At 34.1% G+C, this 19618-nt stretch overlaps 1 long non-coding RNA gene across 2 annotated transcripts in view; it reads left to right on the top strand.

The window, feature by feature from the left end:
* Positions 1-19618, top strand: part of LOC144334859 (uncharacterized) — a 1627235-nt gene that overhangs the window by 254301 nt on the left and 1353316 nt on the right. For both annotated transcript variants that reach the window (XR_013405115.1, XR_013405114.1), the window contains exon 2: positions 7698-7752. This is a non-coding gene — a long non-coding RNA (uncharacterized LOC144334859). The remainder of the gene's footprint in view (positions 1-7697; positions 7753-19618) is intronic.

Below are 19618 nucleotides of genomic sequence, written 5' to 3' on the forward strand. Positions count from 1 at the left end.
AAGATAATTGATAGGTTTATCAATTACATTGCCATGGTGAACTTTGACAGATATGCTTGAAGATAAAAATCTTGGGGCCCACAAGGAATTTACCTGTGGGCAAAATGTGAGGGAGGTATGTAGCTTTTCATCTTTTTAGCCATCTTATTTAGGGACCAAAATAGCAGGCAGACTTGCATGACCAAGTTCCCAGCTGGACTTTTCCCTTTAGCTTAGTGAGTTTAAGGTCCCAAGATTTATTTTCCTGTCACACATATATCTAAGTTCTGTGACAGCATTTTACTCACGTTATTAGGAAAACTTTACAAGATTTCGAAAATGAAATAATATAACAAATGTTATATGCAAACAGGGGAGGTAAACTTTTTTCATTCTTCAATAGCATATATTAAAAGGTACATTTTTAATACAGAGAAGACAAGTTTTGTGCTTCTTCTGACCAAGGGAATATTACTTAGAAGAATTCAGAGACTGCATCCTTGCTTAGAGGGAAGGAATTTTGACTGAGTGTTGATGTGTACCACATAAGGGGCAGTGTTTTACCACTTGCAGCGTATGCTTGTCAACCCTGTTTTAAATCATTTTGGTTGTTTTTTTCCATCTAAATGCTGTTTTCTAACATTCGTTTTACCTAAAATTAAATAGCACACTTAGAAACCTAGATAACAACATTTCATACTAAGAAAGTAGATCATTGGCATAGGTGAATGGATATTTTAGAGTTTATAGTTAGAAGCTCAGACCAATCTTAACATTGCCTTATAAAAAAGTAATCCTACAGAAGCCAGGAAGGGTAACAAGGAAGGAGAGAGGAAGAGAAGTTGATTAATGGGTACAAATATAAGGTTTGATATAAGATAAGATTTGGTGCTTGATAGATCAGTAGTGTGACTATAGTTCACAAGAATCTATTGTACATTTTGTTGTTGTTTTTAGATGAAGTATTGCTCTGCTGCCCAGGCTGGAGTGCAGTGGTATGATCTCAGGTCACTGCAGCCACCATGTCCTGAGTTCAAGCAATTCTCCCTGCCTCAGCCTCCTGAGTAGCAGGGACTACAGGCACATGCCACCACGCTGGGCTAATTTTTGTATTTTTAGTAGAGATAGGTTTTCCCTATGTTGTCCAGGCTGGTCTCAAACTCCTGACCTCAGATGATCCTCCTGCCTCGGCCTTCCAAAGTGTTGGGATTACAGGCATGAGCCACCACTCACAGCCTATTGTACATTTCAAAATAGCTAGAAAATAATAATTAGAATGTTTCTAGCATAAAGACAAATAGCTGGCCAGGTGCGGTAACTCACGCCATCTCAAAAAACAAAACAAAACAAAACAAGGAAACAACAAAAAAAGACAAATAGCTAAGACGATGGACATTCCATCTTCACAAATCATACAAATTATGCTAATGAATTAAATTATCACACATACCTGAAACTATGTACATCTATTATGCATCAACAAAAATTGTATTTACAATGAAATAATTTGACAGAAAAAAATACATGGAGGAAAAACAAAATATGCTCTAGAGGCAGGGCTAGTTCTGGACTAGCTCCATTGAAAAACAGTGGCAGACAATGAAGTGTAAAGACAGGAATGAGAAAGGAAGAGTAGAGAAAGACAACTGGGTGTGTGGTGGAGATCTGGACTGATGAGAGTGAAATTCCAGGGAGGCTAGGAGGGGAGGTGTGCCTTATAGTAAGGACAGAAAAGATAATTTTTGTTTTTTTTTTTTCCGTGGTCTAGCATGTGGCCACCTGAAAGATAAAAGTATTTAAACATTTGCTTTATTGTAATGACATCATAATTATGCAGCTCATAAAACTATGATTCCTTATTGTAAGATTTCTAACAAATTGATAGTTAGACAGATGGATAGATCTAAGATTACTCAGAGCTATGACACTTGCTGTAAGGCCTATGACAAATCACATGTTCTGTGAAATTACATTACCTCTTGCTTTCAGACCCACACCTGTGCAAACTTTTCCACCCATTCACTTCAGTAAATGTAACACAAGGACAGGAAAACAAGATATCCTTTCTGATTACCAGCTCAGTTTACAGGCATGGGAAAAAGATGCTGTCAAATATTTTCTACAACTCGAATCTCAGCTCACTGACCTTAGAATGAAAAGAGATAATGCCTCATCATGAATGTTTAAAAATCTACCTATGCAAACATACTTTATATTTTCTGGAATTCTAATATCACTTGTAGTTTAGAATAAAACCATAATCTTATGAAACTACAGCACATGAATTGTTTTTTTGATATTAAATTATTAAATTACTGTATCATATATTCTTATATATTTTTTCAATCTTTATTTTGTCCTCCTCATACTTTATGCATCAATTTTCAATTCCTAAACATTCTGAACCTCCTCATTGATTGATTCATTCATTAAGGCATTTAAAACATGACTTGAAGCCTCAAAATGAACCAGGTGTCATGTTCATTCCTGGACATAACAAGGTCAATAAGATATATATTTTGCCTTCAAGGAACACAGGTTTTTGTTTTGGATGACATTAAGAGCTAGGGAATATGTTTTGCTTCTAATTCTTTTCATAGACTTCTACCAATTGTTACATGGAAACATTTACTTAAGGATTTTAAGCTTAGAATCCCATTTCTTTCAAATACTATCACTAGTTGTACTGTTTTAAGTTGTGTTTCAAAATAACTGCTTAAATTCTATATATTTTCTGTGTCATCATATATGAAAGAGGTTAAATGATCGCTACTGGTTATTAGAGAAATGCAAATCAAAACCACAATGAGATACCATCTCACGCCAGTTAGAATGGTGATCATTAAAAAGTCAGTAAACAACAGATGCCGGAGAGGATGTGGAGAAATAGGAATGCTTTTACACTGTTGGTGGGATTACAAATTAGTTCAATCATTGTGGAAGACAGTGGTGATTGCTCAAGGATCTAGAACCAGAAATACCATTTGACCCAGCAATCCTATTACTGGGATCATACCCAAAGGATTACAAATCATTCTACTATAAAGACTTACATACACATATGTTTTTTGTGGCACGGTTCACAATAGCAAAGACTTGGAATCAACACAGATGTACATCAATGATAGACTGGACAAACAAAATGTGGCACATATACACCAGGGAATCCTATGCATCCACAAAAAAGGATGAGTTTATGTCCTTTGCAGGGACATGGATGCAGCTGGAAACCATCATTCTCAGCAAACTAACACAAGAACAGAAAACCAAACACCACATGTTCTCACTCATAAGTGGGAGTTGAACAATGAGAACACATGGGCAGAGGGAGGGGAACATCACACACCAGGGTGTGTTAAGGGTTAGGGGCTAGGGGAGGGGTAACATTAGGAAAAATACCTAATGTAGATGATGTGTTGATGGGTGCAGCAAACCACCATGGAACGTGTATACCTATGTAACAAACCTGCACGTTCTGCACATATATCCTAGAACTGAAAGTCTAATAAAAAATTTAAACAAAAAAAAAGTTTGCTATAAATTTATGAAAATATATTTCCATGTGTAAATTGAGGTTGTCTGAAATAATATTTAAAATTTATAATCATTTTGATTATTTTGAATTTTGATAATTTTGAATTTGCCCAGCAAATATTTATTGACCACTTGAAATGAATCAAATGCAACGGGGGGTGATTGGAATTCATCAGCATACCAAAAATATAAGTCTTTTTTAGCCTTAGTCTTCAACAAATTTCCTTCTATGAGAAGGGAGAAAGGATGTAATGCTCAGAAACATAAAATTACATTATTATAGTATAATAGAAGATTTATATGATTTTAGATATAATAGCATGTAAAATGAATAACATAAATATGAGACAACACAGAAAGCATGGCATGAAAACATTATTTATTTGATTCTGATTTTGGTTTGCTTTTTAAAAAGTGTGTAACTCCAATAACAGAGAAACAGAGAGCCAAATCATGAGTGAACTCCCATTCACAATTGCTACAAAGGGGATAAAATACCTAGGAATCCAACTTACAAGGGATGTGAAGAACCTCTTCAGGGAGAACTACAAACCACTGCTCAATGAAATAAAAGAGGACACAAACAAATGGAAGAACATTTCATGCTCATGGATAGGAAGAATCAATATCATGAAAATGGTCATACTGCCCAAGGTAATTTATAGATTCAATGCCATCCCCATCAAGCTACCAATGACTTTCTTCACAGAATTGGAAAAGACTGAAGTTTATATGGAACCAAAAAAGAGACTGCATTGCCAAGACAATCCTAAGCCAAAAGAACAAAACTGGAAGCATCACGCTACCTGACTTCAAACTATACTGCAAGGCTACAGTAACCAAAACAGCATGGTACTGGTACCAAAACAGATATATAGACCAATGGAACAGAACAGAGGCCTCAGAAATAACACCACACATCTACAACCATCTGATCTTTGATAAACCTGACAAAAACAAGAAGTGGGGAAAGGATTATCTATTTAATAAATGGTGCTGGGAAATCTGGCTAGTCATATGTAGAAAGCTGAAACTGGATCCCTTCCCTATGCCTTATAGAAAAATTAACTCAAGATGGATTAAAGACTTTAATATTAGACCTAAAACCATAAAAACTGTAGAAGAAAACCTAGGCAATACCATTCAAGACATAGGCATGGGCGAGGACTTCATGACCAAAACACCAAAAGCAATGGCAAAAAAAGCCAAGATTGACAAATGGGGTCTAATTAAACTAAAGAGCTTCTGCACGGCAAAAGAAACTACCATCAGAGTGAACAAGCAGCCTACATAATGGGAGAAAATTTTTGCAATCCACCCATCTGACAAAGGGCTAATATCCAGAATCTACAAAGAACTCAAACAAATTTACAAGAAAAAAACAGTCCCATCAAAAAGTGGGCAAAGTATATGAACAGACATTTCTCAAAAGAAGACATTTATGCAGCCAACAGATAAATGAAAAAATGCTTGTCATCACTGGTCATCAGAGAAATGCAAATCAAAACCACAGTGAGATAACATCACTGCCAGTTAGAATGGAAGTCATTAAAAAGTCAGGAAACAACAGTTGCGGGAGAGGATGTGGAGAAATAGAAAAGAAATAGAAATGCTTTTACATTGTTGGCAGGAGTGTAAATTAGTTCAGCTATGTGGAAGACAGTGTGACGATTCCTCAAGGACCTAGAACAAGAAATACCATTTGACCCAGCGATCCCATTACTGGGTATATACCTAAAGGATTATAAATCATGCTACTATAAAGACACATGCACACATATGTATATTGTGGCACTATTCACAATAGCAAAAACTTGGAACCAACCCAAATGACTGGATTAAGAAAATGTGGCACATATATATCATAGAATACTATGCAGCCATAAAAAAGCATGAGTTCATGTTCTTTGCGGGGGCATGGATGAAGCTGGAAACCATCATTCTCAGCAGACGAACACAGGAACAGAAAACCAAACACCGCATGTTCTCACTCATAGTTGGGAACTGAACAAGAAGATCACTTGGACACAGGGTGGGGAACATCACACACCAGGGCCTGTCAGGAGGTGAGGGACTGGGGGAGGGATAGCATTAGGAGAAATATCTAATGTAAATGATGAATTGATGGGTGCAGCAAACCAACATGGAGGTATACCTTTGTATCAAACCTGCACATTGTGCATACGTACGCTAGAACTTAGAGTATATTAAAAAAAAAATGTGTGTAACAAACAAGAGGTACGGAAGTAAGGCTATTTAAATGGAGAAGATACTTTATATTTAAACATTGTCCCTTTTCAGAAATCCAACCTTCTTAAGTTGTTCATTCAAAACATTTATTTAATCTCTGGATGGATATATGCTGCTAAGTAGATATATAGAGGAAGAAAACACAAGAACATTGTTTATCTTAATGGAATTTACAGTCTAAGGGATTGCTTAACTTATTTTGCTTTAGTCTCTGAATGGCTTATATTCACTCAATAGTGATACAGGTGTATGCTGGAATTTATTAAATACAAAACACCACATGGAATAGAAGGTGCTTAAAATTAAGAATAATAAAATAATATTATACTCTAAGTAGGTATATTTACATGTTTGAGGACAATACTTTGACTCTTTATTTTCAGATTAATTCAAATAATTTGCCATGAAGTATCTATCCTGTTGTGTTTTCTAGTGTATTTGTTGTTACATAAATTTTTCTATTGCTATAAAGATTCAGTAACAATCATCATTCTTTACAATGTTGATGCCTTTGTCATATCTGAATTAAGGCATATTTCATCCTAAATGTATAGAAATGTAAAAAGGCAGGCAACAGTATTGAAGTTTTTAGAGCTGTTAGTGTGCTTATTTACAAACATGTTAAATTTCTTCTATATTCTACTTTATTAAAAATGCTGACTATAATCTCGAATAAGCAAAGTAAAGAAGTGAAGAGGATTAGTTACCTATAAATGACACAGGTCAACATCAGGAGCATAACTTACGATGTGGACAGGAGTCAATACGATCTGATGGTCTTCCAGTGAAATGCAAGTGAAGTCCATACTAATTCGCTTATGAATCAGACTGATACTCAAGTTTATTTGGGCCAAAAGACTACCTACTGTCAAGCAATCAAGTGCTATCCCTTTAATTGCAATTTATTTCAAGAACCACAATTTATTGATCCTAGCATACACTTAAGCCACAGCAGTATCATTATTTGACTTTATTTTAACAGCTTCAAAAGGTTAGAAAGCTAGAGACCACTGTGAAAGATACCATTAAAAAGTTGAGTTGCTAAGATTTCTTAACACTCTATGCTGGGTAATATTAACAATACATATGGAATTACATAAAAGGACAGGGAAAAAAGAATTAATATTACTTAGGAACTCAATATGAGCTACTGCTTTCTATATCAAATATCCTTTAATAATAACAAAACAAACAAATGACAAGAAGATCAATATTGCTATCTGCATTTGACAGATAAGCAGCAGTTTAGAGAGGTTTGGTAAACTGCCCAGAACTATATGTTAAAATGTTAAAACCATCTATCAGACTTTAAAGCCACATTTCATTTCTTACATGATTTCTTGCATAATATTTGCACACTGACCATTCTACAATACTGTAGTCATCTTGACACACGCTTAACAATATTAAAAGTATGAAGACATAACTCATCCATATGAATTTTTCACCCAATATTGTCTTTAAAACACAAAATATTAATGTCTGATCACTCTCATTTATTGGGTGTATTATCTTTTATGAGTCACATTTTTTCTTTATTCAATCATTAAAGTTGTATAATTTCACCTTATAATTTTCAAGTTATTAGACAATGTATTCAGCACAATTATTGGAGCTTCAAAGACTATTTTTCTTTAGGTAATATTCAGTGACTGTAATGGTTTAGAGTTTGGCATTTCTTGTATGTACTTTCTGAGTAAGCCTTAGTAACTGATTATCACAATTTTTCATGAATCTACTGTTAACCATAGACTAGATTTATACCAAAAGTTGGAAGTCCTAGATTTTTCTCTTTGTATTATTCAAAGCAACTCTGCTTTTAATGCTTTCAGTTTTTTACTTCCATAAAATTTTATTCACAGAATGAAGAAACCAATACTTTTTAAAAATTAATGTAAAATAATGGATCTAGCCCAATGTCCTCATTTTTGCAGGTGAAGAAATGAAGAATCAAAGAAGTAAAGGACCTGTCTCAAAGTCACACAACTAGTAAGTAGTATCTGTGAACTAGAAACAGATAATAAGAAACTGAATTCTATCCATTGCATAATAATGCTTCTCATTTCGGAAATAATATTTAAAACATGAAACCATGTTCTTATTCCTGCTTAGATCACATATGGTCAGTGCATTAATGGTGTGCCACCTGGATTTAGTATTGCTATACACTTTGGAGAAATCTTCAAAGTGAATTATGGAATCTTCTGACAGTATTGCTCATCAGATGTTGGCATCCATTTGAGGACTTTCCATGTCCTAGATTCTTAATGTGAATCATCTAATTTAATCTTCACAAAAATATTGTAAGAAAAATGGTTTTATTTCTGTTGTAGAAAGAAATTAAGGCTCTAGGATGGTTGGTAGTTTATCTAAATATATAGGGCTATTTAATATCTGAGCTAGTTTTTAATTTTCAATAGCTCTGACTTTGAAGATGTTCACCTTTGGTATCACACAATTTTGTACTTAAACCAAAAAAAAAAAAAAAAAAAAAAAAAGCAGAGACCAATACAAATAGTATATAATCTCACACTGGTGTGATATAGCCAGCTGGGTGATACAGTGCATAGTTCAAGGTGCTAAGAGAAAACTGAATCATGAAAGATCCACTTGGGTTGACACTGTATATGTTGTAAGATTGGTATGCTCTTGCTATTGACTCCCAGCTAGCAATTCTTTGAAAACTGGTTGCTATGAGAACATTAAATATAATGATATTTGTAAACATGGGGAAAAACATTGGCAACAAATATACATAACCGTATCACAGGTGGACATTGAGAACTTGTCCAGATAATGTGGAATGAGCATTTAGAAGACAGAGGCTACTTTAACTCTTGTAGTATGAAATAATTATTGAAAAAAGTAATTAGCATCTTTTTTCTGGATCAGATGAATATATGTGGAGTTAGATAAAATCATTTTCTTTAGAGAGGAGAATATGAACGGAAACATAAAGGTGGAAATAAATAGGGATATGTTGTCAATATGGCATATGCCAAATCAAAGAATATAGTTGTGAAGAATAAGGTGTTATTTCAGAAGGTTGGAGTGGGATTTGTTGATGGAAGCTTTTGAAGGTGAATTTTCAAAATTATATTTTTACTTTATAAATAAGGAGACATTGAAGGTGTTGTTTTGTCATTATTGTTGTTTATTGGTTCTAATCTGTACATTGCTATCATCAGAGCAATGTGGGGAATGAAAAAATAATGAGACCAAGGTTTCCTGTTAATCTCTTAAAGATAACAGGACTTCTCCCCACGCCATTAGCTGTAATCACCCAGGTTTCTATAGCAACTTTGAGGAGGATCCAATATCCATTTTCCTCCCAAATGCCCTTTTCTTCATAAATATTGGTAGAATGAATAAATTCCCTTTCTATCTTGCTGATCCATCTTGAAAATCCCTGTCAAATAAGAGAGAGAATAGATATCACGATAGATTTTTATTATCCTGGAATCTTATTTCTTCCAAGATAAGAAGTCTTTCAGAGTGAAAATGCTTTTCGTGCTTTGAAGATTCCTGCTTACCTTAAATTTGCAGTTCAGATGAAGGGAAGTGCAAAAACAATAAGGGATGCTTACTTTTCTCTTGAAGAGCAAAACAAACAGGAAGAAGGTGTGTTATTTTAAAGCATTTTGACTGTATAACAAAAGAACAACAATGAAAAAGCCTTTATGCAAATTAAGAATGATTTAGTTCCTAAAATGTCAACTGTGTGGTTGTAACACGCAGAGAAGAAAGTGGTCTGAAGTTTTCTACCCTAATGTTAGATGACCAGTACTGGGCAACTTCTCTCCTAATAAGGATTCCTTTTTAATCTTCAGGACTCTCCTCATTTTACAAACCTTGTTCCAGGACTTATATGTATCCACTAACAAAGCTAAACAATGCCACCTTGATACTCTGCTGCTTATTAACTCTGCTTATTAACTCACCTTGATACTCTGCTGCTTGCTTATCTTGCAAGGAATGACAGCTGAACTCTGAACAATTTGCTTTGTTCTTGCTCAGTTGAATTTATATCCATGAATCTTTCTTCCGTGTTGGAATTTTTTTTTTTTGGTCTATATTATATTTATGACCCCAGGTCCTCTTTAGCAATGTACTCTATTTAATTTGTATTAATTTGTCCTATAAGCTATATATCTGCTAAGCTTATCCTTTCTATATTGAATCTCTGCTCTGTTTTCTTAGAGAAACATGTATATATTTTTTCTCCTGTTCCAAACAGGGGCTATCTCTCTCAAAAGCAATGCCTTTGCCATTAGAGTTCTTTTTGCTAAGTCAATACATATTAACAGTTTTGAGCTTCTAAGAAAGCAGCACTTTGATGTAGGAGCTATTCAAGTAAGTTCTATATATAAAGTTTGACATTTCCTTTAGCCAGGTATTTGCAATAAAAAGATGAGTACAGTTTGGGGTGGGAAAGAAAGATAACACTACACCTTTATCTATAGATGTGATAAAAGTCAAAATAGGCCAACCTTGTGAGGTTTTGGTATGAACACTGAATACCCACAGTATGTGCCTGGCACACAAAAAATTATTTGTTGAAATGCGTTATTGGCTTGTAACTGACAGTTCTTTTGTCAGTTTCATTTGTCTGTGTGTGGAAGTACTATCAGCTGAAAGTTATATTGGTATGGATAGAAATCTAGCATTAAATTTCAGGCAACTGTCTCGCAAATCAGTCCTCTGCTTGCTAGAATGTTACTCATTAGCCAAAAAGGTGACTGTGCAGGTACTGAGCTATAGCACTTACTATACATGACTCCTGGTAGCCAATTGTGCTGAGAACTGGCAATGAACGTGGTTTCTCAGCACTGTTTCCTTACATAACTTTGAAACTGCTAGCAAGATCCAGTGGTATTCCATATATAATCTTTTTATGCATTCTTAGTTGGTCTTTTGACTCAAAATAGAATGAAGCTCATATGATAGAAATAAACTTACTTCATGACTCTTTAATACCTGACATGGAGAAATGAGTGAAAAAGTTTGCGCTTTTCCCAATAAGATAAGTTAAAAAAAATTTTAATACTAGGAAAGTTTTAAGAAAATGCAGTTGCTGCAAACAATTTTAATATAAAAGATATAATATGGGAAACAGCTTGGCAAAGAGATGAAAAGCGTGGATTCTGAAAAAAATGTAATATGGGTAAAATTGTGGTTTCCACCATTTGCTATTTGTATAACCTTGAAGAAGTTTTCAAATGTTTCTGAGGTTCAGTTTCTGCACCTGTAAAAACATCTACCTCATAGACTGGTTCTAAGTGTTAAATAAGTTAATGCATGTAAAGTTCCTGACACATAAGTATAAATAACGTTTAGTTTTGAGTATTACAAAAGAGCTTTATGACTTAAGCATTATTTTAATTACATATAAAACTGGTTTTTCTTTAAATTCCCAAATTGCAAAGGAAAAAAAAATGCGTGAGTGAATATACAAGATGTTGTTTTGTATTAAAGTTTGTTAGAGCACAACCTCCATATGTTAAAATGTTATGCATTTCTTTAGGACCTGTTAAAGCATACTATCTCTGTTTTGTTCACATAAATTTCCTATTCAGATGCATGAAAGTGGATAGATAGATAGATATGATTCTTTGAAATGATATTCTAAATCCATTTGGTATAAATCATTAGGAAGAGCAAAGTGTGCTATGTTGAATAGTATATCTGTATCTTGCATCTATATGTACATGTATACTCACCCTTTAGATTAACATTTTATTTGGAATTTATTATAAAATGTGTACATATATAATAATGAGGGGGAAAATTCTGTATTATAAATGGTGTTTGCAAAAGTGATTTAAAGTAATTTAATACAATATTGAGTCACTCGGTTTTAGGAATATAAAATTGAAAAGGAAAGGTTTTGTTTGTTTGTTTTTGGTTTTGCTTTTTAGAAATTAAATAAGCAAGGTTGTGTAGATGCCAATATTTGCTGAAGTTGCTGCAGTCACAAACCAACTGACCTAGTCTAGTTTGTCAGATGGCTCCTGGACTATGACCTTGAATGGATACTCTCCATTCAGAATTTCCTGGGCTATTTATTTCTTCATTGCACATCTGGAACCATTTCATCTCTGTCTATAGAGAATGACTTTTATCCCTAAATCCAACTTCCAAAGCTCCAGTTTTCCTTCACAGTCTAGTTCTAGCAGTATTTTCCAGATTTCATTACTGGTACTCATACCCTATTCCCTGTGTCCCCTTAGTATTTTGTTTTAGATTTAGCTCTTTATAGTTCCTGCCTATTGTTATTTGAAATATTTTTGTCTCCCCCCTCAATTTTTTTTCATTCATTCTTTTTATCTTCAACCTTCCAGCCATCTAGGACAGACATAAATATTACCTAGACCTAATATTCTTGGCTACTGGAGAACCCATTCTTGCTGATCCTGGCTCTTTTCCTGTTATTTTTTATTTGTGACTGAATTCTGGCAAATGCAAAATAGGCAAAATTATGTGAACCATTTTCTGGCCCACAAAAAACTCCCACCCATAATCCTCATGCTTGTTTCCTTCCAGTAGTCACTTTGGGAGCCACACAAAACTGGTATTTTCCTTCTACTTACTAATTCTCTTCCATTCAAACTCTGAGATTCAGTCTTGGCTTTCATTTATTTTAGTATTCACATTTATTAATTAGAAGTATACCATATGAATAAAGCTACTAGAAACATCTGTATGAAGTTTTTCTGTGTGAACATAAGTTTTCAGCTCCGTGGGGTAAATACCAAGGAGCACAGTTGCTGGATTAGATGGCAAAAATCTGTTTAATTTTGTAAGAAACTGCCAAACTCTCTTCCAAACTGGATGCACCACTTGCACTTCCACCAGCATATGAATGAGGGTTCCTGTTGTTCCACATCCTTGACAGCTTTTAGTGTTTTCAGTGTTCTGGAGTTTGGCCAATCTAATAAGTGTGTATTGATATCTCTATGTTGTTTTACATTGCTTTTCCCTGATGACGTGGTGAGAATCTTTTCACATGCTTATTTGCCATGTGTATATATTCTTTGGTGTAATGTCTGTTAATGTCTTTGGCCCATTTTTTAATGAAGTTTTTTGTTTCTTATTGTTTAGTTTTAATTGTTCTTTGTATATTTTAGATAACATTCCTTTGTCAGATATATCTTTTACAAATATTTTCTCACAGTTAGTGGCTTGTCTTTTCATTCTCTTGACAGTGTCTTTTTCAGCTGGAATTTTTTTAACTAATTCCAGTTTATCAATTATTTGTTGCATGGATCATGCCTTTGTTGTTCTATCTAACGTCATCACCAAACTCAAGATCATCTATATTTTCTTCTATGTTATCTTGCAAGAGTTTCATCCTTTTGGCTTTTACACTTGGGTCTGTGATACATTTTGAGTTAACTTTTGTAAAGGGTGCAAGATTTGTGAGTAGATTCATTTTTTCATTTGTTTTTGCATAATGATGTCTATTTGTAGCAGTTACCATTTGTTGGAAAGGTGATCTTTTATCTATTGTTTTGCAATGGTTTCTTTGTGAAAGATCAGTTGACTATGTTTATGTGAGTGTGTTTCTAGGTGCTCTTTCTGTTCCACTGATCTTTTTATCTGTTCTTTTGCCAATACCACACAGTCTTGAGTACTCTGTTTTTATATTAAGTCTTGAGGTCAGGTAGTGTCAGTCCAGGACTTTGTTCTTCTCCTTCTATATTGGCTTGGCTATTCTGGGTTTTTGCTTCTACATATTAGCTTAATAATCAGTTTGTCAATACGCAAACTATAACTGGCTGGGGTTTTGATTGGGATTGCAATACATATTTAGATTAATTTGGGAAGAACTCTTATCTTGACATTGAGTCTTCCTGTTCTTGAACATGGAATATTTCTCCATTTACTTATATTTTTAATTTCTTTCATCAGAGTTTCATAGTCTGTATCATGTACATCATGTACATATTTTGTTAGATTTACACCAAAGTATTTCATTTTCTTGGGCACTAATGTAAATAATATTGTATCTTTAGTTTCAAATTCCACTTGTTAATTGCTGGTGGTGAAGACAGTGATTGACTTATCACTGTCAATCAAAGAAAGAGTGGCTTTTCTTTATTGACCTTGTATGCTGGATCCTTGCTATAATGGCCTATTACTTCTATGAGATTTAGTTGTTGTTGTTGTTGTTGTTGTTGTTTCTTTTGGATATTCTGTGTAGGTGATCTTGTCATCCTCAAGCAAAGACAGTTTTATTTCTTCCTTCTCAACCAATGTAAATTGATTTCCTTTTCTTGTGATATTATCTATGACTTCCAGTATATTCTTTGAAATGAATAGTGAGAGGGAATATTATTGCTTTATTCCTGATCTTAGAAAGAAAGCTTCGAGCTTCTCACCAATGTGATGTTTTCAGTATGTTATATTTTTTGGTGGGGGCCAGGGGAGGGGAATAGATATTTTTTACCAAGTTGAGGAAGTTCCCTTCTATTCCTAGTTTACTGAGAGATTTTATTATGAATGGAAGTTGGATTTTGTCAAATCCTTTTTCTGAATCTATTGGTATTATTATATTATTTTCTCATTTATTCTATTAATGTGATAAAGAAAAGTCACCTTTTAACATTTGATATAACATATAGGTATATTTGCCTATTATCTTATAACCTTTTTTCAGAGTCTTCTTTGTTAACTAAGTTGAATAATTATTTTCAGGCCTTCCCCTATCTTTAGTTCATACTTACTTCATACAGAATACTTAGCTTTAGTATCTGGTCATTGTTATAATATTTTACATACTAATCATATTCTTTCCACGATGTATACTTGCCTGTTTAGAAATTTAGTATTTCATTTTTTATGTTAACAAGAAGAATGAGGAAAACTTGGGTCAACTTTAATATGATTTCTGTAACATTTGGCAGAATGAGGGAAATTTTCTTCAACAGAAAATATAAATGTCATTGTATTTAATTTATTAGTTCAAATATCGAGAAGGTAGCAAGTCTCAGTCAAGTGCATAGATGCAGGAGCTAATTCCACAACAATCCTAGAGACCTAGGTAGACAAAACCTAAAATGTACAGAAGAAATAAGACTTTTCTAACAGCATTGTGCTTCTTTAGTTTTAGTAACATCTTTGCAAGAATCAAATGAAATCTTCATAGGTATCCTGGTGTCTGCCATGGAAATAGCAGACCTTAATCAACTGGGCTGAGTTTAAAATTCCTTGCTAAGATTTTACCTTTTTAAATGGAAGTAAATATTGTCTTTCTTCTAACCTTTCCGTATTCTCAAACCCCCTCAAATATGAAATTAGAAAACAGCAGATTCCACTTCTTCAGGGCAGCCAATTAAATGGCTGAGGGTATCTGTTTCTGTGTCGTTTTCAGAAACAATTGTATCATTAAATCGCTGAAATTGTAGTGTCAGCAGGAAATAGAGAAAATAGCTGCCAAAGAGAAAAAATATGAACAATACAGCTACTTTGATGTCTTCCTGCCCTCCTTTCCAGTGTCTAGTGCTGAACAAGCTATAAACAAAATGTGAGGGACCAAAGGCTCCTGTGGTTGTTCCTCAGTGACTTCAACCCCCCTTTCAGGGAGATCTGCTCACTGATTTTTCTGCTCCCACCTGACGCCTTAGGCAAACTGCACTAATCAGATCTCAGAACACAACTCTGACTTCCATGCCTCTGTTTCTCTCCACTTACTGTTCACTCACTGAATATCCTCACTTCGTATGTTACAGAAATCAATCATTTATTTATTCAGCAAATACCTATTGAAGCCTACCTTGTGTCAGGCATGATTCAAGCTGTTAAAATACATCCATGATCAAAGCAGATTAAAAAATATCTTCCTTCGAGGAGTTTACTTGAAGGTGGTAGCAACAAACATTACATTATATACATAATAAATATAACAATTGTATGTTAAAAGGTGATCAGTAGAGCTCGGAAAGGGAAATCAAAAGTTAGGGGGCTGCATCTTTTAATCAGGTGGTTAGAGATTCCAGACAAAGCGTTTTGCTTAAACTGTCTTGAGAGGCTCATGACATAGTGCTTAAAAGCACAAACTCTTTCACCAGACTGCAGGAGTTCGGAATGTAGCTCTGTTGTTTATTAATTGTGTGACCTTGAAAAACTTACTTTATTTTTTCAGGTCTCAGTTTTCTCATCCATAGACTGAAGTTAGTATTAGTACCTACGGAGTTTTATTTTACATATAGGATTTAGGACAAGGGGTGTAGGTAGTACACATTATACACTGCATGTAGTATGTCATACTAGGTGAATTCCTTCAATATTATTTTCTGAAAAGAGTGTACACTTCAATTTAGAGACATATGGGTTTGAAACTCAAAGATGTTTTTTTCTCTCCTCACTAATCTGAACCTCAGTTGTATGATCAGGGAAGTAAAGATAATTCCTACTACTGAAACCTGTTTTGAGGATTAGAAGAAAGTTCATTTATGTATGGGTAGGAGATCCTTGTTGAATGTCATGCCTCTTTGCTCTGCTCTTCGAAACCCCGTTGACATTCTTCGTACTCTTCTTATATTATCTCAGCTGGTGAAACATTTTAAGTCTCCTGGCATCTCTCATGGTATTTATTATATATTAACTTTTGCAATATTATAGTTTCTTCTATCTAAGACATTACGGATGATTTAGAAGCCATTGTTGATTTAATAGCAAATTTTGAAGGGAAAAAAAGAAACACTTTCACGTGAAATGCATCCAACAGTATATGATGTGCCCTGATTTTAAAACAATTTAAATGTAAAAATTTAATGCATTATAGAATCAAGGAAATGTGTTAGTTTCTGTTTACATGTCTTATTGCTGCTAGTGTGTGATTATTCAGAAAAACTATGATTTGGTATATCCTTCTCCTTGCTTAAGCCCCTACTGTGAACATTGAAAGAACTCAGTAAATATTTCCTAGATGATTTAAGGAATGACCACGTAATTTATTGAACAAAATAACTTATTTAAATTTATACAAAATGCCAACTGAAAGTGATCATGACTTTTTCTCTAAGAGGTATTTTTCATCTAAAATTGCATATAAATAAGTAAGGACATAGTAAATTTTTGGATATTAATATGCATGACAAAATTTCCAAAAGTTTATTTTTGATAGGTTGGGACTCTTTTTGGTGGCAAGTTACAAAAACTCAATTTGGACTAACAAGCAAAAGCGGGGAATTTCCTCTAAGCACACAGGATTCTAGAAGCATAGTGTATAACTCAAGAGCAGGAAAGCAGATGCAATTCTGACTGCTCCACTTTCAGTACCAAATTATTTATGAACCATCTCTTACTATTTAACAAACCACTTCAAGACTAGTGAAAAAACAAAAGAACTGTGGATCACAGAATTCAGACAGTTAATGGGGAGATGGTTTGCCTCTGCTCCACAGTGTCTGGCCTTTCACATGGAAGGCTTAATTGCTGCCTTCTCTTCAGTCTGCACTGACAGCCTCCTTCAAGCTAGACAAGCTTCTGTTAATAGTCTTCTCAATGCCCTTTTAGCTTCCTCACACTGCAGGAGTCCAAAGCCATGGCCAGATGGTTTTGCTGCTCCAAACCATGCTGTTTTTATTGAAGTAGCAATCGTCTTCCAAACCAGTATCTGCATTAGGCAGTGTTTGGTAAGAGAAGCAGGATCACTATGATGATACAAACTATGGGATTTATTATAGGCATTAGATCTTATGGAATTGTGAGAGCTGATGGAACAGTTTACAGAAGGCTATTGCCTCTGCATCTGGTGTTGAGAGTGATGTTGCTGTAAGTCAGCTGAACCATTAGGAAGGAAGAATGATTGTGAAGTAGAGGAGAACAAGGACAAAACTGAAATCCTCAAGGATGAACTGGGACCCATAAAGATAAACTGGAATTCATATATGTTTCTCACACCACCAATATTGATGGTATAGATGACCTGCAAGAGAAGTTGGCTAACTTTACTAGTGAGCTACCCATGTACTTGATGCAAACTTAGAGAAGTATAAGGAGAATCAAAAGGAGCTTAAGGGGTTACATGGCTTTTTGCTGCCCTCTGCCAATATTAAGTGGGTAGTAGGCCAGGGATGCACGCAAGCTGCTCCTGAGCCTAATATCCTACATCCACCTTTGGAGAGTAAACATTACTACCACTTCTCTACTTACAAAATCATGTGCAAATTTCTCTCGTGGTCAAATCTTACTTCAAACCATTTGGGGAATGAATTTATGGAAAATGTAGTTCCAGTTTAGTTAAAGTGACACAATAAAATATACCACCAGCAATAGTATGCATCAAGAACCTTTAAAATATTGATATCCTTTGATTATAAGCTTTTGAAGTTATAGAAACCAAATATGGAAAAAAGGAACAAAAAATGTGTTGGGGGAAGATTGTAATAAACATAGAAGATTCTTAAGTTATCTTATAATAACTTAATTATAATCAGGATTATATAATTATAATCAGGAATGCAAATCTGCCCAGGAATAGGTCTCTGTGAGAATCTGAAACTGGCCTCTACTCTCTGTCCTTTGTTACTGCTTCTCTTTATATATCTGTTTTCTTATTTTTCCTCTAACACCAGATATGGTTCCTCTGTACACGTAATCCAGATATTGGAATACGCCATCATTAGCTGTTGGGATTTACAAACTACAACCACATAGATCAGAGTAAGGTCAATCTCATAGTCCCAGTTAAAATTTCTCAGAAAAGTATTTAAGTTTACTGTGACAGAGGGCAAGTTCTTGTTATACAAATTGACAGTTGCTTCCTCAGATATGTGGATGAAATAAGAAAAGCACAATTTTCAGAAGAAAAAGTACAGGAATATAGTTCTATAGATGTCACTAGAGTCCAACTTTTATTCCTAATACAGTGATTTTACATTTCAAATACTGATGAAGAGATTTTTCTGTATTACTTAAAATATAAAAAACGTAAAAAAGTGAATATCCAGTAGCAATTTAATTTTTTATACATGACAGACTATGTCATGCGCATCAAAACGGTTATGAAATTTTAAATGGTAGAAACATGTATATCATATCACATTAAATAGAAAAAGCATACAAAATGGCATATGTAGTATGAACTCAATAATGTGAAAGAATATCACTGTAGTAAGCCAGTAAAGTTGTTGTGTGCATGTTGTAAGATTATAGGTGTCATTATTTCAAACGTTCTATTTTTCCAACCTTACATAAGAAAAGTATACTTGTATCTTTTTAAAAACAGGTATTTGTATAAAATGGATTAACCACCAGACATTAAGCATACAATGTACGGATTAAGTTGTTTCTAATCAAAAGCCAAAAGGGACAGACAGACCACTTGATTACCCATCAGAACTGCAAGTAGAAAAAATATTCATGAACAGACTTCATGATTTTACATGCTATCCAATGACATGACCCAAAAAACTGAAAACATACAATAACTTTTTAAATTTTATTTTAAAATAGTACTACTACTCTTAATTAAATCAAATCCCTTAGAACATGCACATTAAAGAACATATTTTAATTCCCACTTCGCTTTCTTAAAATAAGTCATGTATTGCCCAAACGGCAAAGAGGGCAATGTCAAGGAAAACAAAATGTAACCCAGGCAAACAAAAAGCAACCAGTGTGTTTTGGATTTATTTTCAAATGATATAAATTCCATAATGATAAGTTAAGACCATGTGCACTGAAATATTTTGGAATATTGGAAAGAATATATGGGAAAGATAAAACCACACTTTATAGGCAACTCCCATATTCAATAGAAAAACAACTATAATTTCCAGTGTATTGAGCTGGTGTTCCAAATTCATTATTTGGAAAATAGTGAGATTAGTATAATAAAGCTTAGTTT

The sequence above is a fragment of the Macaca mulatta genome, chromosome 15 (genome assembly GCF_049350105.2).
Source record: "Macaca mulatta isolate MMU2019108-1 chromosome 15, T2T-MMU8v2.0, whole genome shotgun sequence".
Classification (NCBI taxonomy): Eukaryota; Metazoa; Chordata; class Mammalia; order Primates; family Cercopithecidae; genus Macaca; species Macaca mulatta.